The following is a 10,250-nucleotide window of genomic DNA, read 5'->3' as shown; positions in this document are numbered from 1 at the left end:
ACTTGCTATAGCACTCTGGTAGACCACCACTGTTCTCTGTATGCAGCTAAACGGTCATTCCTGTACGTCTATGTAAACCTTAGACTGATTTAGAATCAGTACAGCACTCACACATACGAGTTTATTTATTGATCTGATCATAAAGTTTCGCTGAAGTTTTTTTAATTTGTTTATCTGTTTTAACCCTGTTGAAATGATGTTAACACTGTATTTATCTGATTGTTTAAGTTTAGAGTTGTTACAATCTCTGCTGCCCTCTTGTTGGCATATCTTTAGAAAAATCTCCTGCACAAATAAAGGATGTGACAAATAATAATAAATAAAACATGAACTTCTTGTGCCACTGTACATAATCTAAATGTGTGTATGTGAGGCTGGGTGGAAGGATGAGCTGAAATGAAGGTGGAAAGGTTGCAGAAAAGACAAAGAAAAGGAAGAATTGAGAAAACTGAAAAGGTGAAAAAGACAAAAACAATGATAATGCAGCTGGAAAATGTGAGCATGTCATGTGAATAATAAAGTGTTTCATAGTGCAGTGAAGTCCATGTAAGGTCCTGTTTAAAATTTGGTGGATGATTTCAAGAAATTTGACTGGCCAGTAATGTATCCAGGCTGTCACACATCCAACACGGTCTCAGAACAGGACCTCTTCTTCTTCTTCTTCTTCTTCTTCTTCTTCTTCTTCTTCTTCTTCTTCTTCTTCTTCTTCTTCTTCTTCTTCTTCTTCCAGGTACTTCCTTTAGGAATCACCACAGCAGATCCTCTGCTTACATCCCACCCTATCCCTACCATCGTTTTCTGTGACCTTTCTTCATGTCTTCCTTCACAACATCCATTAACTTCCCTTGAGGTCTTGCTCTTCTCCTCCTGCCTGGCAGCTCCATCTTCAACATCCTTTCTCCACTATATCCACTCTCCATCCTCTGCACATGTCCAGCCCTTCTCAGCCTTGGCTCTCTAACGTTGTCTCCAAACTGCTCGACCTGAATCTTGTCCATCCTACTCTCTCCCAAAGAAAATCTTAACATCTGCTCGGCCTCCAGTCTTTTTGCCAGTGCCACCGTCTCCAAACTACGGTATCCATCGCTGCCTGTCTCGCTACCGTGTTGTAAAAATTCCTGGTTAAAATGTCTACTGCCCTCTCTCCTAGACATCCCCATACCCACACAGTTATGTCATCTGGAACAGCCACCTTTCCACTCTTCATCCTTTTCATACCTGCCAAAATTGGACCACTGAATGGCTTTCCACTACTACTTAAGAGTCAAAATGTATGGAAAGTTTCTAGATGTAGAAAGGTTTTTTGAGTCATAAAGACATCAAGTACTGCTGTATTCATTCTAAAGTTTAATATATGTCTCCATGTGATGACAGCAAACTCAGTGAATGCTCAGCTGAAATTGCACCTTTTCATTTGTTACAAGAAGAGAAAAACGTAACAAGAAAAAGATGCCTGGTGATATTATGTCAAATTTTCAAGGGAGAAGGTTAAAGGAGGTCTTGCTCTCTGGCTCAGGATTCCAGCTTCTTTTTTTTAATTAAATTTGCAGGTGCATTTTTTTTATTAAAGGATTTTCTGGGCCAGGCCCATAGTTTTGGTCTTTAGGGAGTTAATTTTCACCCTCATGCAGTAGAAGTATTTGATTTCAGAATAACAGACGCATCTCATAGGTGTGTAGATTAGTGAAACATGTGTGTCCCTGAAGTTTTGACCACATGACCATCAACGAGCACACAATATTCCAAATATTTCTCTTTCACCAACAACAGTGAGGTTGACCACTGATGTTGGCTAAGGTCTGCCTCACATTCGGAGCCAGATTATTAATTTACTGGCTTGAATAGAAATTCATATTTAAATTCAGTGCCATGTAAGAGGCGTAGAAGATATATCAATTCAGCAGCTGAAGAATGAAAAGGCAATGCGAAAAATCTCAAATACCTCCTCAAAAGATGCATTTTTTTTACATGTAAATGGTGACATTTGAATAAAAAAAGAGGGGAAAGGGATGCTTACAAAGTTCATACAGTGCAGTGGTTAAACATGTGGCCCAAGAGCCAGAACCAGCTGCCAAATGATCCCACTGGTCCCACTCTGAATCCATCAACAACTGTAGTTTTTCAGTAAAATGTGGTGATGTTCGCCTGACTATACAGAAATGAAAATGCATGAAAAGGTAAGTTTTTCAAATTGTTTGAACCACAAATATCTAAAATACTGAAGCTGTATACTTACAAAAACTCCAGATGTGAAGGTTTTTTCCAAGGTGATTTGCAAACTGTAACGCACATGTAATTACACTGTACTCAATGACTGTGGAATAACTTGGATATATTTTTATTTTTGCATTTATTTTTTAAATATTACCTTTTGTGGTTGTTTTTAACAGAGTGGGGTATGGAGACCTGCTTAACTCTTATGGTTTCAGCTTTTTAAAATCTTGCGCACAGCCCAGGTGCCCAGCCCAAAATCTGCTTCTTCACACTTAAAGAAAGGGGAAATTTGTCAGTGGTTTTACTGGCCTGGCTCGCCTAAGATCAAACTGGGCTGCATGTGGCTGCTGGGCTAAGATGAGTTTGACACCCCTGCTCTAAATGTTGAAAAGGCTTCACCCTCGGCCAGGCCTCTGCTCCTAAGTCATTTTCACTCCCCCTGCACGTACCTGAGAAAGGTCAGACTTAAGCTTTACTGACACAGCCCCACAGTTTGCCCCTCTGCGATGCTAACCGCTGGATATTCATGCAGCCAGCACAATGCTGCCTCACTGACTTATATATCCACCCATCCTGTCTCCGTTGCCTGTAAGTAAGCATCAGCAGCTTCAAGTGAATCTCCATTCTTGTAAGGGGTTTACCCGCTATTGTGCCTTTCACCGGTGAAATATCACCCCGCCAGCTCTTATCTGCTTAGAAATACGATGCAACAGAATATAGTAAACAAACTCACGCGCTGCCATTAGCTTTATGTTTGCGTTTTTTTTTATTGTGCAGTGAAAACCAGTGGCTCATTTCTAAGCAGTAGTCCCCAAAAGCAAAGCATCAAAATGGGAGACAGTGTAGTTACTTTGAGTGAGAACAGTCGCGTAATGGGGCAGTAAAAGGTGTGCTTCATAAATAACGGGTAAGTTGTGAAACATTTTCAAATAAAAACAATATATTTTGGGATAATGAAGTTTCATGCTATGAACTTTCGTCCACATTTCCGCTGTACGGGCATTTGCAAAGATTGACATCTGCAGCAGCCAATAGAAAGCCTCGAACTGGTCTCTCGACCAATAGCAGCGCAGGGGGGGCTGGTGTTATGGAGTCGTAAACGGTTAGTAACAGGACAAGCAGGTAAGTAAGATTTTGTCTTGTTATTTTCTTAAAATAAATGAACGCTCCGCTTGGCAGGAAAAAAACACACATTACGTTAAGCCCCCGGTTGTTTGGCTTGAGCTGGCGGAGTTTTTAAGCGCACTTTTCTGCTAAACGTGCAGCAGTCATTGAGAAGTCAGAGTGGGATCGGGAAGCAAACAAGCTAGCGAGCGTTAGCATCTCTTGCTAGCTCAGCTGGCTGCTATCTGGCAGCCTGGGAGTTCCAAACATTAGCCTGTTAGCTCCGCAACTGGAGAAACTACTGTTTGATTATAGCATAAATCTCCAGTGGCGCATTCCTTCACACAGCGTTCAGTGAAGGAGCCGCTTTTTGTAAACTTACATTTTAATTTCTACACCGTGGTGCTGACATTAAGCGACATTTAAAACTTTTTCATTATAAAAATTTGCAACGATAACGTTAGTGGATGTTAGCTTTAGCTAGCGTTAGCGTGGCAGCAGGACATTCAGATGAATAAATAAATAATAAATAATAAATAAACAGCTGGGGAGACGATACTCAAGACTGAGTCCTAGAAAAAAATAGTGGGGCGGGCGAAGAGGGTATAATTCAGAAAAAACGCTCAAATTCCGAGATTAAAGTCGCGCATTAACGAGAAAAATAGGAGAAATAGTGTTTATTTGTAGCCAATGAGTGACTTTGCTTCACTTTTGAACATTAAGTTTGAAAGAAAATCAGAAATGTGAACTCCTTGTAATAAAAGACCAACAACACCTCTTTCCAAGTATGTTGTTAAGGCAGACAACAAGCGACAAACTCATTTTCACTACGCTGCAGCGCAGGTCTACGTGCAGCAAGCGGTGGGAGGAGTGCACGGACCCTCAACAGTGTACAGCACTGGAAAAACGTCATGTATACTGACGTCCCGCTTCGCTCTCATACAGTGCCAATTTTATATTTATTTATTTTTTACGTACACTGCGCCTCGTTTTTCATATAACCCTGGCATTGTTTTTATTTTTCAGTTTTGTTTGTTTGTTACATTTTTTAATTGTGCCAGATTTGCAATTAACCCTAATTTTGCGTTTTTTTCCACTTAAATTTGCTATAAATTTTATTTGTATATATTCCTTTTTTCCCTTCTTTAATTTGCATTCGTTTTCTCAGAAATTAGCCCCACGTTTGTCATGTAAATTAGCTGTTCTTTATGTTAAATTGCCCCTAAATTCAAGGGTTGTTCTTTCCATTTTCCACTGGGCAATTTTCCAAAGTTTGCTATTTTTTTCCTCAAAAATTTGCCCCCCCCCCCCCCCCCCTTTTTTTTTCTTGTAAATTTACAATTTTTTTAGTTAGTGTAATGTGCTGATATCGATTTACTCATGTAATTGTTTTTGCCCGTTCGAATTTTCTTTCTCTATAGCATCAGGATTGGCAATCAGCATAAGAACTGAAGTAAAATAAAAAGTAAAATCTGCCAAATCAACAACATGGTCCAACAAGGGCCTTGTGAATTAAGGGAGCAGCTGATAGTAGCTTATATATCTGTAACTTGCAACATGTACAAACAAAAAATTCCACAAGAGTTACAGGCTTGCGCATCACCTAACCCTCTATCTTTTCCTACTACGCCATCATAGTTAAATGTATTGTCTGAAAATTTTGATTCAAGTAATCTTATTTTTTATTTTATTTGTTTCATTTTAGGTGTCATATTTTCATGTGTGGAAACTGGGAAAATGATCCCATGGATTATTGATTGGAGTTCACCGACAATGGAGTTAAAGGTATAATTGTTATATGCATTTACCTTTATTTTAAAGCCAGGGGGTGCTGCAGCCACCCAATGGCCTTGGAGAAAAGATCACATCAGGGATATAAGTAGTCTGGATTTTGAGCACCCGTGTGAAGAGCAACTGATTAGCATACTCTGTGGACATGTCCCTGTGGATGTATTTTGGTCAAGTGGGATGGATTACATATCCTTGAAGTCTGAAGGGATCACCTAGGAGGAGCACAAGGAAGTTGAGACATCTTTGCATCAGCTGTAACCTGGAGCAAGAGCAAATGGATGGATGGGTATTTGCCAGTTATAACAGTCACAAATCGGTTTGTTTTGTTTCTGTGATGTTTTTCGTTCACGTCCCATGAAGACCTGCGGGGGTCATTTTAGGTTAATACAAAGCAACAACAAAAGGAAAGAAGTAATATTAGGAGGTGAAAATCACACTTTTAAAAGTTACTGTGGTAAATCAATAAGAAATGGCAATCAAATTTTCAAGAAAAAAAATGCAGAAATTCTCAGAAATGAAACTAGCGACAAGACTGGTTCACTGAAAAAGTTATGTTTGTAAAAAGTGTAATATTCTTATAAAAACAACAAACATTTTTGAAAATGAGTCTTTAATATAAAAGAAAAGAAAATCCAGAAATGATCAGAGATTGAAGCCAACAACGTTTTTTTCTCTTAAGAAATGACAAGGTATATTTCTTTATTTTATTAAAGTAATTTGCAAGAGTTAAATGGAAGTATACCCCTGCTTCACTGTACAAGAGTTGGGAGTGGCTCAAGAGTTGGGACTTTGCCTTGTAATCGGAAGGTTGCCGGTTCGAGCCCCGGCTTGGACAGTCTCGGTCGTTGTGTCCTTGGGCAAGACACTTCACCCGTTGCCTACTGGTGGTGGTGGTCAGAGGGCAGCTGTCCGGCAGCTGTCTGGCAGCCTCGCCTCTGTCAGTGCGCTCCAGGGTGGCTGTGGCTGCAATGTAGCTGCCATCACCAGTGTGTGGATGACAGGTTGTGTAAAGCGCTTTCTTCCTCCCTCTGATTTCCACACACACAGATAATGAAGTGTTTATAATGCATGTCCTTTCTGGTAGTCTGATTATGCTCAGAGGCCATGCAAGACCTGTTAGAATAGAATTTTTAATACTTAACAAGCATCAGGAGATCAGAGGTACTGAAACAATCTAAAATCACATATTTTTTTCCATTTTCATTTAATAGTGGGCTTAAATGGTAGTGAGACAAGAGAGGATATAATGTAACTTTGTAAACATCTCAGCTCGGGTTTGTACCCGTTTCTAGACGAAAACACTTCTCAGTAGAGAACTACGTTGAATTTCTCTTTTAGTGTGGGAAAATGGCTGTCAGTGTGCAACGAGTCGTTTATAGGATTATCTTCTAGTGCACAGGATGTTATTAAAAGTTGTTTATTTAAATGTCAAAGAAGATAAACCAGACAAGCAAGAGACACTGGAGTAACAGTATGATCATCTAGTGATGGGCGAGTAGCTGCAGAAAAGTAGCCTCCCTTAGCAAAAAATAAAAAATAAAACCCATAAATAGTGTTTGAAAGAGAAACTTGAATCTGATATTACTTTTTAAACAATTTCAACAAAACACAGGGCATATTTTTCAATTAAAGTTGTGCCTAATGTAACTTGAAGTCCATCCAAGAAAATTAGGTTAACATACTCACTGTGCTAGAGCCGTGCTTAAAATACCTTCATATGATAAACAAAAATTCAATTAATTTGAAGCTACATGATGTTCAGGTTTATCATTCAAAAATAGATAAATGATATCTCAGTGTGTAGCCTCAATACAATTTAGACACAATTAAGCCTGGGAAAAAAATCAAAATGACAATGTAAATGTTTAGAAACAAGCTGTTCAGTGGCAAATATTAATTGTTTATTTTTCCATTGATGTGGATGTCAGTCAGCATCGCTGCAAATAGTAGCCAATAAGCTAGCCTTCAACCCAGCTGCTACTTCATCTCTTAAAAATAAAAATGAAAAGAAATTGTGCAATATGCAAAATTAGGTCAAGAAGAAGGAAGTACAATTTGTTAGATGAGATAAGATAAACTTTTAGTCCCACAGGTGGGGAAATTTGTTTACTTATTTGATCAGGTATATACCTGTTTAAATCTTACCTTAAATTGCAAAAGCTTTTGAAAGCAGAAAACAGTGGCCTGGGTTCGAGTCCAAACTGCTGACATGTCTTTCTTCACTATCCAATTTTTAGAAAAACAATTTTTAAAGGCAAAATAATAAAAAAATAAAATACAATAAAAATACTATTTTAAAAAGGGGGGCTTGAGTATCACTAATTAAGGTAATGCAGAGGGTTTTTCCTAGTTCAGAAGGGGCCTCTGTTGGGTTTGACTACACCCGTAAGCATGACTGATGCACATTTAGCTAAGGGAAGTAGTCTTTGTTATGTTATGTATGGCCATTTAAGAAACAAGCTCGAGTTCATTAAACCTCTGCAAAAATCTTCTTTAAGAAACAGAAGCTCTTTGGTGGGTGTCAGTATTTTGTTATTTGTAGGAAAATTCCTACTAAATGTGGGCCAGTCATGCTTGCATGTGAGGTCGCCCTCCAAAGGCCAATTTTGAGGCCTAAAAAAGAACTCATAGCATTTGAACTTAAAGCATTGCATGGATACAAAACACTGATAAGACTGACTTTATCTTACAATAAGATGATAACTCTGTTAGTCCCCACTCCCCTTTACAACTTCCCAGCAACCACATCCCCCCTCATTACTGAGGTCAGGGATTTGCATTTTTCCTTTAATTTGTCACCCATCCACATGATGATCTTTTCATTAAAAATCAGTCAGATGTGAACATTTTTTTTGGTCTGATCCCCTCAGAATCGGTTTTCCATAATACAAAGTAATAAGAGGTTTGTCTATAATAACAAAGACTTCCTGTGATCCAGGCCCTCCCAAATGCTTCATCTGCATCTGGACATCAGTCAAAATAAAATGAAAACGTCACTTTTTATTAAAAACTTTTAATAAAAGGTCTCTTTTTTTTTAAATCTATTAGGCAACAATTGAAAAATTTCACAGAAACACAGGTAGGAGTCAGAGTATATTATAGCAACTTTTTTAGCCTTAAACATGCTTGTATATATTTTATCCTGCAGTTTTGTTTTGCGGCTAATAAAAAAAGATAGCAGTATAAATGCAACAAAAACATGAGACCGTTCTAAAGAAAATGCTGTAAGTAAGTGTTTTAAAACATGCCATAGAAAGTACGTTTTTATAATGTTGTCAGACTAATTGATACTTAACAGGCTGTGTCGCCTTCATTATAAGGATTAAATATGTATTGTGGCTCAGTACAGAACTTTCTGGTCATAAATTGCTCAAATTAGATGGTGAAAAATAAAATATCTGCCACTAGAATGCATTATAATAAATCATTATAATGCATAGTAATAATAATCTAATTAGCACTGTAGATATTTATAATAAATATATTAATAAATAATAAAATTATAATAAATAGGGTTAAAATACACAAACTTTTTAGAAACTTTATTTCTTGTTGACCTAACATTTTGCTAAGAATGACATATTCATTAACTGAGTTTTGTTTCATTTATGCCTGTTCGGACATAGTTGGCGCTGTTTTTTGCACAATATGAAGGTTCACACGCGGCTCTGTGGGGAAGATCTCCTTCATGCGGCCAGTAACACTTGACACTAAACATAAACATTTAAGACTGATGAGTTAAATTGATTCCCTTATAGTTTTAGCTTAGTTTGTTCTTGTTTGGAGGTAGTTGGCGCTATGTTTGGGCACAGCGTGAGGCTTTTATTATTTTATTACACGCAGCACTGTGGAGAAGAGCTCCTTCATGTGGCCGCTGGCTGAACCTCGTCATGAAGCTTGTTGTGTGTAGTGTAGTGTGGTGTTTGTGGGCGATCCTGTTCCTGTTAAAAAGTGACAAGAGGCGCAGGCTCTGTTTGCACAAATTCTTCCAAAAAATAGCTGCTTAGGGGAGCAGATCCCGGCTGTAGTCCTCGTTCCTGTTAGTTATTGTTGATTTTCCGCGTAAATATTTAGCGCACAGGTGGTCTTTGAAGCATAAGGGGTATTTTCTGTGTGTACCGTTGGAGTAGGAGCATAGATATGGCGTGTTTAACCAGAAACAGCAGCGGTCGCGGAACCAGTACAGCAAGAAAATAAAAGTGTGTGTCCGCTGGTATCTTTTTTGGAAGACAATGCCCTCCTGTGGGATCTTCTTTTGAGCTTTTATGTCGTTTCTTATCTGCCCTTTACTCTAGTGGTGACTATGAGAAACGTCTCCCGCCTACCAGCTCTAGCACATACGCACACACTCACGCGCGCGCGCAGCACTTCTATGTTTGTCAGAGTCAAATCCGAGGGAGAGGAGCTAGCCGCCATTTTCTAAGCGTCTCTCCCTAAAACGAGAGAAAACGGCTCGCGGCAAACTGCCGTCTGGATTACCTCTTCCTCACCGGGAATCGGACTTTTCGGTAAAGGATTGCCGTGAAATCGCCTACGTTTGAAGTAATTTGGAGTAGAAAGGACGGTTTCGCGGCCTTGCCCTTATATTCGGCGAGGCTAGCTGGCGAGTAAGGTGTAGCTCGTTGATTCGCCCATTGCTGTATCCGGAACGAACCCGAGCGGCTCTGCGCTGTGGACCCGGGCCCCTTTTCCTCCGCTCTCTGGTTGCATTTATTATTTTATGGATATTAATTGATGGCTGAGTGATCGAGTCAACGCGCCACATTTTGTGCGTGTGTGTGCGTGTTAGCACCCTTGGATTTTTTTCCACCAGAAACTGCAGGGGATTGTTGCCGAAATTCCCTCGGATAGTGCAACCTCGTCACGTGGTAGGTTCCTCCTTTTTCTTTGTTAGCGAGCTAGCTAGACTTGGCTGGGTCTACCCCCAACTTCTCCGCTTTTGACACATTTCAGCCCCATTTGTTTGGCGAACTGAATGAGGACCGCTGTAGATTTAAATGTAAAAACAACAGGGCTGCCTCGCATGTGTTCCTGTAGGTCTAATTACAATGCAAACCATGTCTGCACCCTGCATTTAGCTCCCAGCGCGTTTTAAAATAAGTTCTGGGGATGGCCAGATGCTAACAAGAGGCCAGGATTCA

The 10,250-nt window shown here is 39.4% G+C and overlaps 1 protein-coding gene across 2 annotated transcripts in view; it reads left to right on the top strand.

Annotated features, from left to right (window-relative positions):
- Positions 1 to 9,479: 9,479 nt before the first annotated feature.
- LOC308390976 (KAT8 regulatory NSL complex subunit 1-like) overlaps positions 9,480 to 10,250 on the top strand; it is a 36,197-nt gene continuing 35,426 nt past the window's right edge. For both annotated transcript variants that reach the window (XM_080873384.1, XM_080873383.1), the window contains exon 1: positions 9,480 to 9,977. The gene's annotated coding sequence lies outside the window, so the exon portion shown is untranslated. The remainder of the gene's footprint in view (positions 9,978 to 10,250) is intronic.

This window comes from Rhamphochromis sp. 'chilingali' (genome assembly GCF_963969265.1).
Source record: "Rhamphochromis sp. 'chilingali' genome assembly, chromosome: 22".
Lineage (NCBI taxonomy): Eukaryota > Metazoa > Chordata > Actinopteri > Cichliformes > Cichlidae > Rhamphochromis > Rhamphochromis sp. 'chilingali'.
This window is presented reverse-complemented; position numbering and strand designations above follow the sequence as displayed.